At 49.0% G+C, this 20,133-nt stretch overlaps 1 protein-coding gene across 9 annotated transcripts in view; it reads left to right on the forward strand.

Moving 5' to 3' along the window:
• Window positions 1-20,133, forward strand: part of LINGO1 (leucine rich repeat and Ig domain containing 1) — a 3,568,664-nt gene that overhangs the window by 1,220,330 nt on the left and 2,328,201 nt on the right. For all 9 annotated transcript variants that reach the window (XM_085643857.1, XM_085643861.1, XM_085643859.1 and 6 more), the window contains one exon: window positions 8,195-8,236. The gene's annotated coding sequence lies outside the window, so the exon portion shown is untranslated. The remainder of the gene's footprint in view (window positions 1-8,194; window positions 8,237-20,133) is intronic.

Consider the following 20,133-nt stretch of genomic DNA (forward strand, 5'->3'; position numbering starts at 1 on the left):
TCTTTCTTTACAGCCCTTCTCCTTCGAAACAATTCACATGCCTGGTAAACTCCAAACAAATGTGGACTATCTTTCCCCTCCACTCTTCTTCCGCCTCGATTCTCGATTCCGCCGCCTTCCGCCCTTTCGTCCACTCCGGCCAGTCTCTTATAGCGGAAACACCCGCCTCTTCCGGAAAGGCAACTAGTCCGCTGTCTGTACTTCCGGGAGTGTCGACGGCGGCCATATTGGGTCGGTCGCCGCCGTTGTAGTGATGGTCAGGGGGTCGCTCTCTGTCACACTGCTTTTCCCCCGGGAATGGACGTTCGGGCCATTGGAGAACCGGAACCCTGGAAAGATAGTCCACATTTGTTTGGAGTTTACCAGGCATGTGAATTGTTTCGAAGGAGAAGGGCTGTAAAGAAAGAAACCACCGTAAGACCTTGGGGTTGGAGTCTTTGTGTAGAGAAAGCCAGGTGAGAGGAGCATGGTCGGTTAATAACAGGAAGGGGCGTCCCAAGAGGTAATACTGTAGGGCTTCCATCGCCCATTTAAGAGCAAGGCATTCTTTTTCGATTGTGGCATATTTGGTTTCCCTGGGGTACATCTTCCTACTAAGATATAGGATGGGGCGTAAGTCACCGGAGTCATCTGGTTGAGATAACACTGCTCCAAGGCCCCTCCCTGAAGCGTCGGTTTGGAGTACAAAGGTTTTCTGGAAGTCCGGACATAGAAGGACGGGGGCAGAACAAAGAGTTCTTTTTAAGCGTTGGAAGCTTTCTTCTTGTGGTGTGAACCACGGTATGCGTTTTCCACTATGGGCTTTTGTGAGGAGGTCGGAAAGGGGGCTTGCGAGTTCAGAGAACTGGGGCATGAATCTCCTATAATATCCTACTAGCCCAAGGAAGGAGCGAACATCTTTCCTATCAGAGGGTCGGGGTAGGTTTGCAATAGCCTTTACTTTGTTGATTTGTGGTCTTATGCAGCCATCACGAATATCGTAACCCAGGTACTCTATATGGTTGGTACCGAACGTAGTTTTCTTTGGATTGAGCGTAATACCGGCCTTCTCTAATGTTTGTAGGACAGCCTCTAGATGAATGAGATGGGTATTCCAGTTCGGGCTATACACTGCGATGTCGTCTAGATAGGCAACAGCGAAGTGTCGATGTTGGGTTAAGATGGCATCCATCAACCGCTGAAAGGTAGCAGGGGCCCCGTGTAGGCTAAAGGGCAGCACTTTAAACTGATATAAGCCTGAGAGGGTTGAGAAGGCCGTTTTCTCTTTGGCTGCTGGTGAGAGTGGAATTTGCCAATAACCTTTCGTTAGGTTGATGGTGGTCATTACTCTGGCCCCTCCTAAACGCTCGATTAGCTCGTCTACTCTTGGCATGGGATAAGCATCAAATTTGGACACCGAGTTTACTTGGCGGAAATCAATGCAAAAATGAATACTGCCATCGGGCTTTGGGACTAGGACTACTGGAGAAGACCAAGCGCTATTAGAGGGCTCAATTATATCCGCCTTTAGCATGTCTTGAATTTCTTGGTCTACTGCTTGTCTTCTGGCCTCGGGGATGCGATAGGGTCGTAGTTTAATGGGTTGCTTAGTGTTGGTGATTATGTCATGTTGTACTAATGTCGTTCTTCCTGGGATCCCTGACAGGACAGAGGAATACTTTGCACATAGTATTAGCATTTGGTCTCTTTGGGTCTCAGTCAGTTGGGGTCCCAGCTTTAGGGGCGGTTTTCTTTCTGGTCTTGGGGTGGGAGGATTACTTCAAGTGGCCTACTCACTGTGATATGTTGGACGGTTGTTTCCGGGACCGAGGTTTGGGCTGGGGATTCTTCCCATGCCTTAAGGAGGTTTATGTGGTATATTTGACCTATGTCCTTTTTGTGTGGTACGGCTATCCGGTAGGTGACAGGGGTTACTTTATTCACTATTTTGTAGGGACCTTGCCACGTGGCTAGGAGTTTTTTCTCTGATGTTGGTAAGAGGATAAGTACCAGGTCCCCAGGAGAAAATTCCCGAAGATGCACATGTCGATCGTACTGTTTTTTCTGTCGGCTATGTGCACTTTCCATATTGGAGTGGACGTCCTCCCATAGGGAGGATAAAGTGTCCTTCAGTGAGGCAGAGTATTGAAGTAGGGGTTTTCCTTCGTCCTCGTCCTCGGTCCACTGTTCTACGGCCATATCTAAGAGAGTTCGTGGACTTCTTCCGAACAATAGTTCGAACGGTGAGAACCCTGTGGATTTTTGTGCGTGTGTCCTGATAGCAAACATAACGAGAGGCAGCTGTCGGTCCCAATCCCTTCCTGCTTTGTCTATGCTTTTCCTCAGGATGGTTTTTATGGTTCGATTATAATGTTCCACCAGTCCATCCGTTTGAGGGTGGTAAACTGATGTGCGTATTTGTCTAACTTTGAGAATATCACACACCTGCTTCATTAGTCGGGACATGAACGGGGTTCCTTGATCGGTTAACAGTTCGAGGGGGAACCCTACACGGGAGAAGAACGAGACCATAGCATGGGCAACCGCTGTAGTCGTTATGGACGACAGAGGTATGGCTTCTGGATATCTTGTTGCGTAATCTACCAACACTAAAATGTACTGGTGTCCCCGAGTAGACGGGATCAGGGGGCCTACCAGATCCATCCCTACCTTTGAAATGGCACATCTATTATGGGTAGGGGTGGAGCGGGGCTTTAGGTATAGAAGGGATGTTAATCAATTGACAGCGGGGACAAGCCGCACAGTACCTGGCTACTTCTTGGTAGACTCCTGGCCAATAAAACTTGGGTAATAGGTACCTTAGCGTGTGCTCTTTACCGTAGTGCCCACCCCCAGTTTGGCTGTGGGCTAAAGCTAGTACCTGTTCTCTGAAGGGACGCAGGACTAACAACTGTTCCTTTCGTTTACCCCCTTCCAGTGACATTCTGTACAACAACCCCCTTTTTACACAAAAGAAGGGTCCTACCTTGTCTGGTAGTTCTTCCTGGACCTGCTCCCAAGCATTTTGTAAGGTGGTATCGTCCTTTTGGGCTGCTCTGAAGCTCCGTCCTGTTCCTGGGGATAAGTCTGAGGAGGCAAAGATAGGGGAGGCTAAGACAGCTTTGGTTGATAGATACCTGATCCGGTCATTCCTTTTTTCCCTTCGTGATTTTGGGGTCTTAGGGGAGGCTTCCTGTAACTCTTCACTGTGAAAAGGGGCATCACGTAGCCATGTTACCGGGGTTGGGGAAAGGGCGGATGTTTGTAGGTAGTCATGAAATCTAGGGAGGTCCGTTCCCAGTAAGACTGATTCAGGGAGGGCCGACACCACCCCCACCCTCCGTAACAGGGTTTCCATTTCTATATCTAGGAGGACCTCGGCTAAGGGATACAATTTCTTCTCGCCGTGGACGCAAGTCACCTGTATACATTAGTTACCTATATACTGGGAGCCGCGTACTAGAGCGTTGTCTACTACAGTGTGATGACACCCTGTGTCTAAAAAAGCGAGAACAGGTTTTCCATTTATATGTACCCTTTTTCTATATCGGTCAGGGGCTGTTCCTGTAACTAGTATACCCCACTTCCATAGCCTCTTGTGGGGGAGGTCGGGAAGGACAGTGCCGGGCTATGTGTCCCCATTCAGCACAGTGGAAACACTGGGGTCCTGACGGGACTTGTCCGGAGGGAGTAGTTTTGACCGGGGCCCGAGGGAACACTTGACCTCTCTGTTCTAAGTGGGGTGTGATTGGTTTACTTGGGGGCTTTGGGGGTCCTACATGGGGTCTGTGCGGAGGAGCTTTGAACTCGGGGGATCGGTGGTAGGCACAGGCGAGGTCCACGGCCACCGTAACAGAGAGGTTGGGGTGTTGTTTGACCCATGCTCTCGTAGTATAGGGTAGGGCTTCAAGGTACTGTTCTAGGTATACTTTTTCGGTGAGCTCGTCAACGGAGGTGGTGGTGGGTTGCAACCACCGATTGCCCAAATAACGTATACGGTAATACAGGGCCCTCGGATTGTCGCCTACAGTCCATTTCTCTTTTCGGAACCGGGACCTATAATATTCCTGGTCACAACCCAACCGTTCCGGGATAGCCCGTTTGACATCTGCGTAACTGGTGACCCTGGCTGGGTTGGCGGCTTGATAAGCAGCCTGTAGCTCTCCCGATAAGAGGGGCGCGATATATTGTCCCCATCGTTCTGGTGGCCACGCGGCCGTAGAAGCCACCCTCTCAAAGTTCAGAAAAAAATAATCAGGGTCGTCTCCTGGCTGAAACTTCTGCAGCACCGAACCCGGGACGTTTGGGTGTACCCTGGCACTTGCTATAGTGTCTGTAAGGCGTTGAATTGCGGTATCTTGTACTTGTTGGTTGGCAGTTAGGAGGGCTGCTTGTTCTTTTACGGCAGTCTGCAGAACCTCTCTGTCCCGCTGTGCTTGTTTGGCCTGTTCTTCGAACACAAGCTGCAGATGGCGTTGCCCTTCTGCCAACTGGGTAACTATGGTCTCCATGTTGGGGTCCTATCTTTTTCTAGACAGAGAAAATCCCACTTCTGACACCACTTTGTGGTATTTCCCTCGTGGTGAGCTTCCACCCTCCCTCTCTCTGTCGGACAAGTACTGTTCACGCAGTTAAGTTTGAGCTGTTTTAGCTTTCTTTTATTACTAGAAAGGTCCATATGTTAACACCACATAGGTAGATGGCTCCATAGACTGTCGCAGGATCTCCTTATCACTAGGTTCTCTCTGGCTGATTCTGTCACTTGGGCCTCTTCCGTGTCCCCCAGTATCTTCTCACAGGTACTCGTGGGTTTAGGCACATAAAGGGAGGGATAAAAGAAAGAAAAGAAACCAGGCTTAGACTACAGTATAGTCTGGATATTGGTTAACATAGGGGGGGGGAAGGTAGTGCCGACCGTCACCAGGGCCCTGTCGTCCGTGCTTAGGTGCCTAAGGTGAAGGGACAATGTGTGACTGTTCGTGGGTGCCCTTCATGCGTCACCACAGCCCCTTAAAGAACCCGGAATACCCGCTCGGCACTTGCCTGCTGCCACGACCCTCCGGGGCCGTGGTGATGGGAGACCCAGTCTCCTCACTTCTTGGGAGAGCTGCGATCTCAGGGGCAGTGCTCCACGAGCAGTCGTTCTCCTCCTCGCCGTTCGCTCTCCACTCTTCGTCCTTTTCAATCCTCCGTCCCCGTTCTCCGCTCTCCTCGCCGCTCGCGCTCCGCTCTTCCTCCTGATCACCGTTCGCTCTCCACTCTTCTTCCTGGTCACCGTTCGCTCTCCACTCTTGTTCCTGGTCACCGTTCGCTCTCCACTCTTCTTCCTGGTCGTTGTTCGCCCTCCACTCTTCTTTCGCCTCGATTCTCGATTCCGCCGCCTTCCGCCCTTTCGTCCACTCCGGCCAGTCTCTTATAGCGGAAACACCCGCCTCTTCCGGAAAGGCAACTAGTCCGCTGTCTGTACTTCCGGGAGTGTCAACGGCGGCCATGTTGGGTCGGTCGCTGCCGTTGTAGTGATGGTCAGGGGGTCGCTCGCCGTCACAGGCACATTTCCCAATACACCAGCAGGGTTGGAATTTGAGATCTAGCTAATGATTCAAGATACAAGTAGAATAGTATAGAAGATTTTTCGGTTTTTCTAAAAATCATTGTAACCCCAGTCACATATCCCATTTTGATTTAGGGTAGGGATATATTACTTTTCGGTCTTGAAGAAATGCCAGAGATACCTTCTGGAGCACTCATGCTTGAAACATGTCGACCTCAGTAGATACACTGTGAGGCTGTCATAGTTACTAATATCCCACTGACAAAACTCACACTTGAATTTTTATCCCTGCCAAGGGGACCACTCTATAAAAACCAAATGGTAGATTTAAAACACATCTGACTATACGCACTACCCTACCTTCCCATTCCGTCACTCATCATAATAGCAAATAAAGAAGATCTCTGATAAAGAGCCCTCTTGTGGGGCCTGTGGGGCTTTGCAGCGCCGGCCCCACGAGGAGCAAAGCTCCATGATGAAGCATGATACCCATTTGGGTGTGTGAGGGCTCGATCTTCCGATAAGGAAGATTTCCCTGACCAAAGACTATTCCAACCATCCCTCTTTTACTCTTTTCTTTAGGAGCAGCTACCCTACTTTTGTACGTAGACTACTGAAGATCCACATTGAATTTATTCACAGTTTTCTTGGATTAGACACAGCAGGGTGTCGTTGAAATTGTCGATCTTGCGGTAGCCAGATTGTCAGCCAGATGAGTGCATGGACCCATTGCCCCGGAGGGGGAAGCGAGATATGCTGCATAGGCTTACCAGCAAATCATGTCAATGTAAAACTATTATGAAGCCCCTGTAATTGAGAGGACCTCTGATATTCCGGTAGTCCCCACCTTTTAGGGAAGTTTGTGATAGAGTAGTTGAGTAGCAAGACCAAAGTAATCAACCTGCTGCAAACAGATCTCGAGCATCCCTCCAGTAGAGCACATTTCCAAGACGATCACAAAAGCTATTTTCCCTTTTTAGTTCTGCCAGATATTATCCGGGATTAGTGACCCTTTTGTCTAACCAGCAGTACTTCTGGATGTTTCGTTGTTTTCATTCGAGGAGTGATCCCCCAATAATATGCAGTCATTCTTTAGTCATACTGCTTGGTAGCACTAGATTCTGGTTAGTGTGCAGCTCATTCCTTCGTTTTTTTCTTTGATTGGTGAACTGCCATTTATTTGACAACATATTTTGACCTTAGCAGAATTTCTTATGAAAGCAGATTGGTTGAAACAAAAGTCACCCTCTTTGCTTTTGGGCAAATGCAATGTGCTAAGTTTTAGAGTTTCTATAAATGGAACTTGTACTCTTTCAGTTATACATTTTTGAAAAAAAGAATGTGCTTAGGAAGATTCTGGACTATTACTCATCACATTTCAGCCAAATCGGATTGACAGATTCTTAAATGAAATTCAGGCGCAGTTAATGTGATTTTCCTTCACACTGATGCTTTAGCCATGTTCTCTGGCTCAACTGAAATGTATTATGTTAATTGGTTAGGATAATAATTATTATTACTATCAATAACTAAGAGAAGATGTAAGTGAAGGCATGCACGTTTTAGAAATGGCTCGTACTTTGTTGCATATAAAAAGTATGTTTCCACGGCCCACAGGCCATCAGAAGCTGGAGCCGTTATAGCTCAGTTTGATGGGAGTGATTGGGAAGGGAGGGCAAGAGAACGGGGGCCTGCGGATGGTGATAGCAGGGAGAAAAGAATACAAATGGGAAGTGCTGGGAATGGAGAACTGAAGTGTATGGAAGGAGAACATGGGATGACCATGAATTAAGGTCAGGACAAAGTGTGAGGTGTGGGAGTAAGGATGAAAGGAAGAAGAGGAGAGTGTTGTTTGAAGTTAAAGGGGTGCAAAGAGCGGTGAAAACTGGGGGTGATGACAGGAAGAGGGGAAGGGAGCATTCCAATGGAAATTGGAAACTTGAACCTTGCTACCACTGTTTGATGAATTGAATTTGGGTGAAGTGGGAAGCAAATTTACAAGATAGTTGATAATACAGTAATAATAAATATGCCAATTGGGTTATTCAAACTTTATTTAGTCACACATTCTTTATCTTGCGATCTTAAATATCCAGCCGCTCGCTACCTCATTTATTTGTACATATGCCCCAATTAATTACTGAAATATTCAGTCACTGACCCAGCCCCTCACACTCTATCAACTAACTTGTCAATCAGTTGCTCAATTATTTCCCCACTAATAGACTCTCCATTTGTAACACACATCAGTGTATTCACTGCCAAGCACGAGGTTTTGTTTTCTCTGCTAAGCAGGCCTCCCACCTGTTCCACTAAGGGAACTGTCCAGGAGGAAAATGTTAGGTTCAGCAAGGATATGTCAAAGTTCGGTGAAAAAAATACTCCTGCTAAAATTCGGTGAATTGGCTAGTAGTAAAATCTGTTCCTTGCAGTGGTTAGAAGTTACCAATATAGCTGTATGTAGTGCTTTTATTATTAATAACGAATAAACCGGAGCAACAGCCTTCCTCAAGTGAAAATCCCACCCCATCCAGTTCATGGGTTGTCTTTTCAAAGACCTGCTTACAGGGAGGGTACATACTACTGACATAGCTATTGATGGGAAATGTGAGGTGTATCCTAAGAGGTTGCCTGATGTGTTCTCACTGTGTCCCTTTCTTGCAGGTGTCATCCAGCAGCAGAAGCCCTCATTGGTTCTCAGCCTTTGTGAGTAGAATCCATCTTTTCTGGTGTTTGGCTTATTTGTGTTGACACTTTTGCTTGGCCTAACTATTATTGTTATTGCAACACATTCTAACCCACCTGACTATAAGTGACTATGGGCCATATGTATGAAGCCTAATTGCGATCTCAAACGCTGAAATTCGCAGAATTTCACCGTTTGCGATCGCAATTTAGGCAGTGTGCAATGTAGTACACAAAAACCCACTCGCAAAATAAGGAATCTCAAAATTTGCGATTCCCTATTTTGCAAATGCATTTAAGGAATTCCAAATTGCGATTCCTTAAATGCAATGTAGGAAGCACCCAAGTTATGCGATTTTTGCTTAAGGAATCGCAAATTACCACCAAATTCAGGTTGGTGGTAATTTGCAATTTCTTTGAAAAATGCACTTTTTGCATTTTTCAAAGTGCCATGTGGCGCACATACATGCCCTTAGGGCATGGTACATTCTTGAATGTTAATACATTACAAAGGGCAATGGTGTAGAAAGTGGATGATTTAGAACTCCTGAATTTTAGTACTCTGATCTACCAAAGGACTCGTAATTTGCAATAAGCTGCCACCTGCTAACCAGTGTGCTGTGCCCCGAAGCTAACGGGTATCTTCTCGCAAATCACTGCAGTCATATATTCTTGCGTATTTCTTAATATTATCCTATGATTTTTTTTTTTTTTACTTTATGACCAGTGTCTGTTACCAGTGTTGGTATCTTTCGTTGAAATAGTTCATTCACTTCATAACCAAGCACTTTCTTTTTCTGGTAATGTTTGTTCTATACAAAATTTTAAATCAGTCTTTTACTTGATTTTTAACACAACGTTCGCTGGTCATTCCACTCACTATCGCAGTAGTTATTTTTATATTTACAGACACATATGGAAAGTGCCCCATGGTGTATACTTTCTTAGTCATCAAAATTATTAGGAAATATTCCTTCGTGTCTTGCAGCTCATCCTATCTAGACAACGGCCCCTTGGCTTATGCTCACTAGCAGAAATAAATACAGGTATCGTTATAATTGTTCTAGGTTATATTAATTAAAGGAGAGTTTTTTTGTTTCAAATTCTGTTTATTGAATTTAGAGATTGATACAGGAATGCAGTACACAAGTAATAATTATCAAAGTAGGCCACGAGTTACAGAGAATGTATGTAGGTTACAGCTTGGTCACGAGTTCAGTGGCCTAAAAAAAAGCCATTTTAAGATTTACACGTGCAATCTGTTGCATTTGATTATCTACGATATTCCGTCAATCCACCCTCTAGAAAGAGGAACATAGAAAGGAAACTTAATATACCTAAAATACCAACACAACATTGATGTCATGGTTCAAATGATAAGGAGGTGATCATGAGGGCTGGGCGCCTGGGCCCATAGTAAGGCATCGTCCTAGCTGCAAACTGCCAGCTGTACTGCTATAACATTATATATGGAACAGGTTAAGGGCCCTTAGTCATGGACCGCTTGCTGTCAACGGGAGGCCTTCTGATAAGTAACTCACCAGTCGGGACTATATGTATTCGAACCCTTTTATAGTATCATCCACTATGTCGGCCATACGCTCCAGAGCTAGCACCCTCCACAGCCTTGCATGCCATTGGGTTAATGATGGTGCCTTTTGTTTTTTCCATGCGGCAGCTACTGCAATTTTAGCTGCCCCTAGGCAAAGCCACATGACAGACCTATCACTCTGCGTTTGGCGTTTCAGGATAGGGTCTCTGTGAGCGTGGGGAGTCGGCGGGCTGGAAAAGCAGGCAAGGAGGCCGGATATAGTGTGTAATATTGTTCTTTTATTGTGCCTAGGCACTGCGTGCAATAGGAGAGTACACTGAGACAGGTCCGAACAGGAGGACAATAGGTGTTGGATTCTTCTGTCGCGGTCGACGTCGATGGGGCTCCCCTGACTTCCAGGTCTTCGCCGTCTGCCGTAGGGATGAGGTTGGATTGGCTCCTCGGAGGGCAGTAAGAGAAAACAGAGGGAGCCGATAGTCCTGCTGGAGCTCTATGCCCGTTACCGCAACCAGGGGTGATAAAGGCGAAAGAGACCGTGAGGAAAAAGGGAAGGGGAGGAGGAAGGATGGATGTTCTGAGAAAAGAGGGGTGCTCGGAAAAGGGTCGTGTGGGCTACTATATACACAATGCAAGATGCTGTACAATATCTACAAAGGGCTCCTATCAGGGTGCAATGGTGTGCCTAATATAGAGGGAGTATATATACAGGGGAACTACTGTACATACGGGTTAACTATGTTATTCTATCGAAGGAAGCTGGTACTTACGGGCTCCACCGTAACTCTCCTCCGAGTTACGGACGCTCTTCAGCCTCCTCCGGGGGACTCCACCAGTCTTCAGACCACTCTTCAGGTTCGCCACTCCCGTCCTCTCCTTCCGTCGCACCTCCAGCCGAAATCTCTTGCCACGATCCTCCGACGCCTTCTGTCTCTCGCCTTCCGTCTTTTCTGTCTCCGGCTGGGAACTTGGAGGAGGGACTTCCGGGTTCAGGAGGTATCCCTTCCGGCAGGTCTTCGGTCGGGATTGGTTTCTGCAATAGAGAGAGGGGCGGGGTTCCTGTTGTCACGGACACTTTGGTGGAAACTCTGGATCGCGCGCCCTGGAAGGGAGAGCGGCGTAGGGGTGATAACCCGGGCAGGGTGAGTAAGGGCTGCATGACCGAGGGTGGGAGTCTCCGTCACATTCCCTTCCCCTAGCTGTCTTTCGTGTACCGGGTGTGGCCATTGGGTAGCGGGAGAGGAAGTCTGCATTGCCCTGTTCTATGCCTTTTCGATGTACCGTGGTGAAGCGGTAGGGTTGGAGCGACAAAAACCAGCGTAGGACACGTCATTGTGTCCTTTGTTCCGAGCCATCCACTCAAGGGGGGCATGATCGGTGAAGATAGTAAAGTCTCGCCCTTCGAGGTAGTATCGAAGGCTTTCCGCAGCCCACTTGATTGCCAGGGCTTCCTTCTCCACAACGGCATAGTTTTTTTCTCGTGGGAATAATTTCCTGCTGAGGTAGAGGATGGGTTTTTCGTTCTCAGCGGGGTCTTTTTGTGATAGTACCGCCCCCAGTCCCTGTTCTGAAGCATCCGTCTGGAGTAGGAACGGTTGTGAGTAATCCGGGCTCACTAACACAGGACTGGAGGTCAGGGCATTTATGAGGTCGGAAAATGCATGCCATAAGGAGGGCGTCGGGTTTTGAAGGATGGTCTTGGTTTTTGTGGATTTTTTTAACAGGTCAGTGAGCGGGGCTGCCCTTTGGGAGAAGTTAGGCACAAATCTCCGATAGTATCCAAGGAGTCCCAGGAATGCGCGAAGGTCTTTTCTGGTCTGGGGAAACGGGAGAGAATGTATTGCTTCGGTTTTACTTCTCTGGGGTCGGATTAGGCCCTCACCCAGAAGGTAACCCAAATATTTTACTGTCTGAGCCGCTAGGGTGGTTTTGGCAGGGTTAATGGTAAAACCGTAAGAACCCAGGGAGGTGATGACATTGTGGAGGTGTTCCAAGTGTTGTGGCCAGTTATCGCTATAAATGACTATATCATCTAGATACGCTCTTGCGTACTGGGTGTGGGTCCGTAATATGTGATTCATGGCTCGTTGAAAGGTGGCGGGTGCGCCATGGAGGCCAAACGGGAGGACGAGGAACTGATACAATCCTTTCGGGGTCGAAAACGCTGTTTTCCTTCGGTCTTCTTCTCTGAGGGGTATCTGCCAATACCCCTTACAGGGGTCTAAGGTGGAAATGTACTGGTCTTTCCCTATGCGTTCGACCATCTCATCGACACGGGGCAATGGATAGGTGTCAAAGGAAGAGATTTTATTGACTTCCCGGAAGTCGATGCAAAATCTAACAGATCCGTCAGGTTTGGGTACGAGTACTATTGGAGAGTTCCAGTCACTTACCGAGAGTTCTATAATGCCCGTTTTTAACATTTGTTCTATTTCCTGGTGTAAAATCGCCCTGCGGGCTTCAGGAACCCTATACGGCCTTTGTCGGACCACCTTCCCAGGAACCGTTTGTATGGCATGTTCGGTGATGGTGGTACGACCGGGTGAAGAAGAAAACACCTGACGTAAGGAATAGAGGCGATGCTGTAGCTCACGACACTGTTGTGCGGGTAGGACGGGGTCTATGCAAGGGGAAAAGGAGAGAGCTTCTTGATCAACAGAGATGGATAGGACTGGACGGGGACCTTCCCATTTTTTCAGCAAGTTGACATGATATATCTGCGTGGTACCCCTTGTGGGATCCATGGTTACTTCATAGGTGACAGGGGTTACTTGTCGAAGAATTGTATAGGGACCCTGCCACTGCCCTAAGAGTTTTTGATCGGAAGATGGCATCATCAAGAGAACTAGATCCCCTATGGAGAAGACCCGTTTTTTTGTGCCCCTATCGTATTGGTCCTTCTGTTTCTCTTGGGCCTGTGCTAGATTCTGGTGTACGATGTCCCTTATTAGAGATAAGTGGGATTTTAGGTTCTCTATGTATTCTGGGAGGGGACGAGTGCGGTCTGGTTCTGTTTCCCAGGCTTCTTGGGCCATATCCAATAGGGACCGAGGGGGTCGGCCATACAGCAATTCGTAGGGTGAATAACCCGTGCTGCTCTGGGTCTTACAACGGATTGCGAATAAGGCAAGGGGTAACATTTCCTCCCACCTTTTCGCTTCTAAACCCAACAATTTCTTTAGGGATTGTTTCAATGTGGTGTTGTATCGCTCCACTAACCCATCGGTTTGTGGGTGATACGCCGAGGTACGTATCTGTTTAATCCCCAATTGGGAGCAGACTTGTTTCATCAGGGCTGAGACGAAAGGAGTGCCCTGATGAGTCAGGATCTCCCGAGGAAATCCCACCCTAGAGAACACAGAGATGAGGGCTTTGGCAACGTTCTGGGTAGTGGGTTGTCGCAGCGGAAGGGCTTCGGGGAAGCGGGTGGCGTAGTCCACGATAACGAGGGCGTATCGACAGCCGCTTCGAGAGGGTATCAAGGGCCCTATGATGTCCATCCCTACCCTACTGAACGGGACGTCAATAAGAGGAAGGGGCTGTAGGGGTACCCGAGGGGGCCGGTATCTACTATGTTTTTGACACACCGGGCACTCCCTGCAATATGTTTTGATGTGTTGGTGTACCCCGGGCCAATAGAATCTCTCTAAAATCGCTTGGCTGGTTTTTTCATCTCCAAAATGACCACCCAAGAGGTGGCTGTGGGCAAGAAACAGGACCTTCTCTCGGAAGGGGCCAGGTATGAGAAGTTGGGGTTTTTGTTGGATCCCTCCCTTCCGATATAACAACCCATGTTTCTTATAGAAATAAGGACCTATGATAAGGGGATCCTCGTGGTCTAAGGCCTTGGCCCAAGCTTCCTGCAGAACGGGGTCCTCTTGCTGTGCTGCCCTGAATTCTCTGTCGGTTTGCCACGGGTGTTCGTCCGGGACCACTGGGAAAACACCAGCGTACTCTCTTTTCTCCTTCCTTTTTTGTGTCTTGGTTTTCGGGGTTTTGGGTTCCTTCCCAGGGGAGGATGGCCCCTGAGGGAAAGGGGCTTCTCCCCACCAGTGGGTCAGGGAATCGGTTGTGTCCTGTAGAAGCCCGGGTAGGCCAGAATAGTCGCTTCCCAGAATGGCCTCTACCGGGAGAGTAGGAACAAGACCAACGTTAAGGGTGGTTCCGGGATCTTTGGGATGTTGGACTTGTACACGTGTGGTTGGGTATCTTTTTGTGTCTCCATGAACGCACAGAATGGCGACCATACTAGACGTATGGCCCACAGGTTTCGGCAGGATCTGAGGCCGGATAACGCTCTGTCGATACCCAGAGTCAGCCAAAGCCATAAGCGGTTGCCCATCGATGTTCACCGGACAGTGGAACGACGGAGGTGCCATACCTGGGACCGAGCACACATAGTTCCGGGCAAGTCCCACCTCCATGGGTTCCTCCTTGTGGGGGCATACCCGAGCAATGTGACCAAAACCCCCACAACTGTAGCACTGGGGTCCGGGGTTGATAGGTCGGGACAGCAGAGGGTATGGAACCAGAGGAGAGGGTTCAGGTCGTCTCTGAAGAGAAGGGCGGGGAGGTCGGAGGCTTATGGAGGGATGGGGTTTATGGGAATGCTCTTCCTTGCTTCGTTGTATCTCCTGTGCCCGACTATAGGCACTCGAAATTTCCACTGCGGTTTCCAGGGTAAGACGGGCATGTTGTCGCACCCACCTTTGAGTGCCGGGGTGTAACGACATCAGGAATTGTTCCAAGTATATTTTTTCTAAGATGTCCTCCTTGGTAGAGATATCCGGTCTCAACCATCGATTTGTCAGGTCTTTGATTCTGAAAGATAGCGCTCTGGGGGTTTCCTGTGGCCCTTCCTTGATCTGACGTAACTTCACGCGATAGGTTTCGTTATCAATGCCCAACCGTTCAAGGATGCATTTCTTGATGTCCGCATAAGGGGTATTACCCTGTACGTTTGCCTGTTGATATGCCGCCTGCAAGTCTCCGGTCAACAAGGGCCCCAGGTAGTGACCCCAACGGTCGACAGGCCACGAGGCAGCCGTGCCAATCTTTCAAAGTTAGTAAAAAAGAAATCTGGGTCCTCCCCTGGTACGTACTTTTGGAGAACCACTGAAGGCAGGGAGGCTGTGGGTCTCTGATGCTCTAGCACCGAGGTCAGTTTCCCCATGGCTTGTTCATGGGTGTCCCCCTGTCCCCGTATTACATCGTGGAGCTGGCCTCGGTCATCTTCGGCTGTCTTCAAGAAACGCTCCATTAGTTTCCCCAATTGTTCCTGAGATTCGGCCATTTTCTTCATCACGGCCTCCATGCTTCCAGGCAATCCCACTTCTGACACCAACTGTGAGCGTGGGGAGTCGGCGGGCTGGAAAAACAGGCAAGGAGGCCGGATATAGTGTGCAATATTGTTCTTTTATTGTGCCTAGGCACTGCGTGCAATAGGAGAGTACACTGAGACAGGTCCGAACAGGAGGAAAATCAGTGTTGGATTCTTCTGTCGCGGTCGACGTCGATGGGGCTCCCCTGACTTCCAGGTCTTCGCCGTCTGCCGTAGGGATGAGGTTGGATGGGCTCCTCGGAGGGCAGTAAGAGAAACAAACAGAGGGAGCCGTTAGTCCTGCTGGAGCTCTATGCCCGTTACCGCAGCCAGGGGTGATAAAGGCGAAAGAGACCGTGAGGAAAAAGGGAAGGGGAGGAGGAAGGATGGATGTTCTGAGAAAAGAGGGGTGCTCGGAAAAGGGTTGTGTGGGCTACTATATACACAGTGCAAGATGCTGTACAATATCTACAAAGGGCTCCTATCAGGGTGCAATGGTGTGCCTAATATAGAGGGAGTATATATACAGGGGAACTACTGTACATACGGGTTAACTATGTTATTCTATCGAAGGAAGCTGGTACTTACGGGCTCCGCCGTAACTCTCCTCCGAGTTACGGCCGCTCTTCAGCCACCTCCGGGGGACTCCACCAGTCTTCAGACCACTCTTCAGGTTCGCCACTCCCGTCCTCTCCTTCCGTCGCACCTCCAGCCGAAATCTCCTGCCACGATCCTCCGACGCCTTCTGTCTCTCGCCTTCCGTCTTTTCTGTCTCCTGCTGGGAACTTGGAGGAGGGACTTCCGGGTTCAGGAGGTATCCCTTCCGGCGGGTCTTCGGTCGGGATTAATTTCTGCAATAGAGAGAGGGGCGGGGTTCCTGTTGTCACGGACGCTTTGGTGGAAACTCTGGATCGCGCGCCCTGGAAGGGAGAGCGGCGTAGGGGTGATAACCCGGGCAGGGTGAGTAAGGGCTGCATGACCCGAGGGTGGGAGTCTCCATCACAGTCTCTTACCCCCAGCAAGGTGTGGTCCAGAGTATGAGGAATAGGGTAGCCTAACATGAGTTTGATTTGGGACAGGATCTCTTTCCAGAAAGGCTGGATGGAGGGGCAGTCGCACCAGATATGACGAAAGTCGCCCAAAAGCCCACAACTCCGCCAACACCTATCCAAAGTGGTGGGAAAGATCTTGTGTAGTTTCTGGGGATATAAGTACCAGTCATACATGATTTTGTAGTGCGCCTCCTTCAGATACATCGAGCGGTTGAATTTCGCTATTTCGTTATGTAACCGCTCCCACTGCTTGTCCGCTACAGGATTACCCAAAAGTGCATCCCAAAATCGTTTATATTGCGGGGTCGACCTGGGGCTTAGGGCTTGTATGAGCGCGTACAGAAAGGAGATGCAACCCTTGGAGGTGGATCCCGATTGGGCGAACATCTCTATGGGTAGCAGGTCCCTGGTGGTGGCCAGCCGCACCAGGGGTTGCTGCACCCAATGTTTAAGCTGCAAATAGTGGAACTCCTCTTTGGTGGTCAGTGTTTCCTGCATTCTTGAAAGGTAAGAATCTCACCTTTGTGAAACAGGTGGGAATTCGTGAGACAGACTCCCTCTTGCCATGCTTCGAAGGACCCCTCGTGGAGTGCAGGGGGGAAAGCAGCATTAAAATGTATGGGCGTGTAGGATGATGGGAAGGTGGTCAGCCGCAACCTCCTAGTGAGAGTGTGCCATACCCGCAGTGTGTTGGATGTGGGTGTACTGATGTGGGCATTAGGCGGTCTGTCATGCTTGGGCTTCTGTACTGCTCGATTTTCCCGGCCTTCTTGTGTTGTAGAGAGATTAATATGACTTCAGTCTCTTTCCATCCAAGTCTAAGGATTAGAGTAGTGAATAGAGCCTATTTATTAGACACTTTGACACGATCCTGTGCTCCTCCCCATAGATCAGGGCTTACATACATAGCCTAGGGGATAGATTCGTTAGTATTAAGGATAACCTGCCCTATAGTGAGGGTATTTCATGGAGTCGTGCTGAATTCAGGCCTGGTAGGCCTCAGACAGGAGAGACTCCATCTTTCTTTCTGCCCCGGCAGCTTGGGACATTTCTAGGTGAAGGGTGATATTTTAGTTATGAGGTGTTATTCGCTCGGAGAGAACCGGTTCAGGCCGGCCCTTATCGAAGAAGTGTATTCTTCCCCTGCCGAAGACACTACATCAGGCCGGCCGGCTGGGAACGTGTCCTTGGCACGGGGAGGTACAGGAATTTGGTGGGCCGCAGGTTTCCAGCTGGAATTTTCCATGAGAGAATGCACCTCTATATTAGTGAAAGTCTGAGTTAGATATTGGCACTTGCTTCTAGTCCATAGGCGGCACCTGGCCGTTAGCAGAAAAGCTACTACTTATTTCAGGGAAGACAGATGATGAACTTGAATCTAAAGAGGAGAGAGTAGCCGATGAGGAAGAGGTTCCAGTGACTCGGAGAGGGAGAAGGGAGTAGATCCGCGACTGCGGAGGTGTGACTTCCAGGCGAAGCCGAGGCACAGACGAGAAGGGAACCTAGATGACCATTGAGCACAGGCTACATACGACTAAGGTGATGTCGACCCCTTTTTATTGAAGTGTATAACTTAACCTTTTACTTTCCTTGCAGGTTGTATATATGATGTATTCTGTGAGTGTGCATGTAGCAATTAAATAAAGTATTTAGCTTGTTGTGAGTCAGCATGTGTTGTGTATCCTTGTATAGGAGGATAGCCTATTCTTCTAGTCAGATTCATCTTGACATGAACAGATGTTAATCCTGATCAGGTAAGTGGTAACTGAATGAGGGAGAAAAGAGCCCCTCGAACTAAAGAACAGGTTGTGCTCAACTAATAGTCTTTGTGTGATCTGATACATAGTAACCCCGATTCCCCTATCGTGTACTGCGGTGATAATAGGATGAGCTCGTGCTAAGGCTGCCGTCTGGGTAGGAAGTACTGGGTCCGTTCGAGACCGCGAGGCTAAGGCTGCCGTCTGGGTAGGAAGTTCTGGGTCTGTCTGAGACCGCGAGACTGTGGCTGCCGTCTGGGTAGGAAGTTCTGGGTCTGTCTGAGACCGCGAGACTGTGGCTGCCGTCTGGGTAGGAAGTTCTGGGTCTGTTTGAGACCGCGAGGCTGTGAGGTCTGAGACTGCGAGACTGTGGCTGCCGTTTGGGTAGGAAGTTCTGGGTCTGTCTGAGACCGCGAGACTGTGGCTGCCGTCTGGGTAGGAAGTTCTGGGTCTGTCTAAGACCGCGAGACTGTGGCTGCCGTCTGGGTAGGAAGTTCTGGGTCTGTCTGAGACCGCGAGACTGTGGCTGCCGTCTGGGTAGGAAGTTCTGGGTCTGTCTGAGACCGCGAGACTGTGGCTGCCGTCTGGGTAGGAGGTTCTGGGTCTGTCTGAGACCGCGAGACTGTGGCTGCCGTCTGGGTAGGAGGTTCTGGGTCTGTCTGAGACCGCGAGACTGTGGCTGCCGTCTGGGTAGGAAGTTCTGGGTCTGTCTGAGATCGCGAGGCTGTGAGGTCTTGATATATATATATATATATATATAATAGGAATTCCCTGTCCCTAGGTGGTACATATATATGTGGTTATTTAGGTGTAAAAAGGCCCTAGGGAGGGGGTAACGTTCTGGTTTGGGTTAGAAAGGCTCTGTTGAGCGGGTTCCACCTGATCCGAAAACCCAAGCAGAACATTTGGCGTCACGAACTGTTTACAAAACCTGTGTGCGTTTTGTTTGTCTTATGTTTGCTTTCGGTGTGTGCGTGGTTTTCTTTGCATTCTTTTTTATATATTTGCGTGTATAGTTTTTTTTTCCTCTCTCTCTTTCTCTCTTCCTTTCTTTTCTCTGCGTTTCTTTTTCTTTCTTTTTTCGCGATGTTTTCTAAGAAATCTAAATCTACTCTTAAATTGTCCGTTGATATTCCCGGATGGGATTCAACGCCTTATGGAGCCTTAGCCCGTGAATGGGCTGACTCTACTGGTCTGAGTGAAAATTGGAACTCTTCTTTGGAGTCGGCGGAACCGGCTGATGTGATTACTTGTTTGCAGACGGCACCTGTATTGAAGGGTGAGGAGGTTCCCGCTTTGGGGCGCAGAGGTTGGGTTATTCTGTCTGCGTATCGGATTCTGCATGAGAGATTGTTGAAATTACAGATCTCTCTTAAGGATGTGGAGGCACACTTTGTTGAGATTCAGAATTCTAATACTCTACTGCGATGTCAAAATAAGTTGCTTTCTGACAAACTTGACACTTACCAAACGGTTGCCGAAAGGGCGGCTGTGCGGATTGCTCGTTATAAGTACAAGAACAGGCGTGGTCGAGTTTCGACGCGTAAGGTGCGTCTGGTCGTGGCGAAAGCTGGACTAGATTGGAATCCTGATGAATGGGATGGTAATATCTGGGACTCGAGTACCTCTTGTTCCTCGGGTGAGGAGTCTGTTACGCACGAGTTTTCTCGTTCCCGTCATGAATGTAAGTCTGCTTCTCGCACCTCTGATGGTGCACCCCGTGATTATGCTCGTTCTTCGGGCGGGATCGATGCTTCTTACACTGATTGTCCCTCTACTAGTACTGCTCGGGCTCCTTGTGATGCTCGTCCCGTGGTCTCTGCGCATCCGGTTTTTCGTCGGAAGTTGCAGCAATCTCCTAATGCTCCGCAGGGTGTTTCTTTGGACTGTTTAGAAGATTTTACTCAACAAGAAATTAGTGATAGAGGAGGAGCCTAGCGCGCAACCAAGATGGCCGCGTAGGTGCGAGGCTCCCGAGGACCTCCGCGACCTCCTGCATAAATCCTGACATAATCCTGTCCCAGATGAGGGGACTGTATTTGTGAGCCCGAGCAGAGGTGACGCCCGTTTTCCGTTTTTAAATCGGACCTCGGACACCGTCAGGAGCATCGATTGAGGTTTGCGGCCTTCTCCACACCGGCCCCCCGTACTGGAGTTGTGGGGCGATCCGGACACAAAGTGAACAACAGCGGCGGGCAAGGCTGGGTGACTCGCGTACCCCGCACTTTCACTTTCGCTTT

This window comes from Triturus cristatus, chromosome 3_1, assembly GCF_964204655.1.
Source record: "Triturus cristatus chromosome 3_1, aTriCri1.1, whole genome shotgun sequence".
Lineage (NCBI taxonomy): Eukaryota > Metazoa > Chordata > Amphibia > Caudata > Salamandridae > Triturus > Triturus cristatus.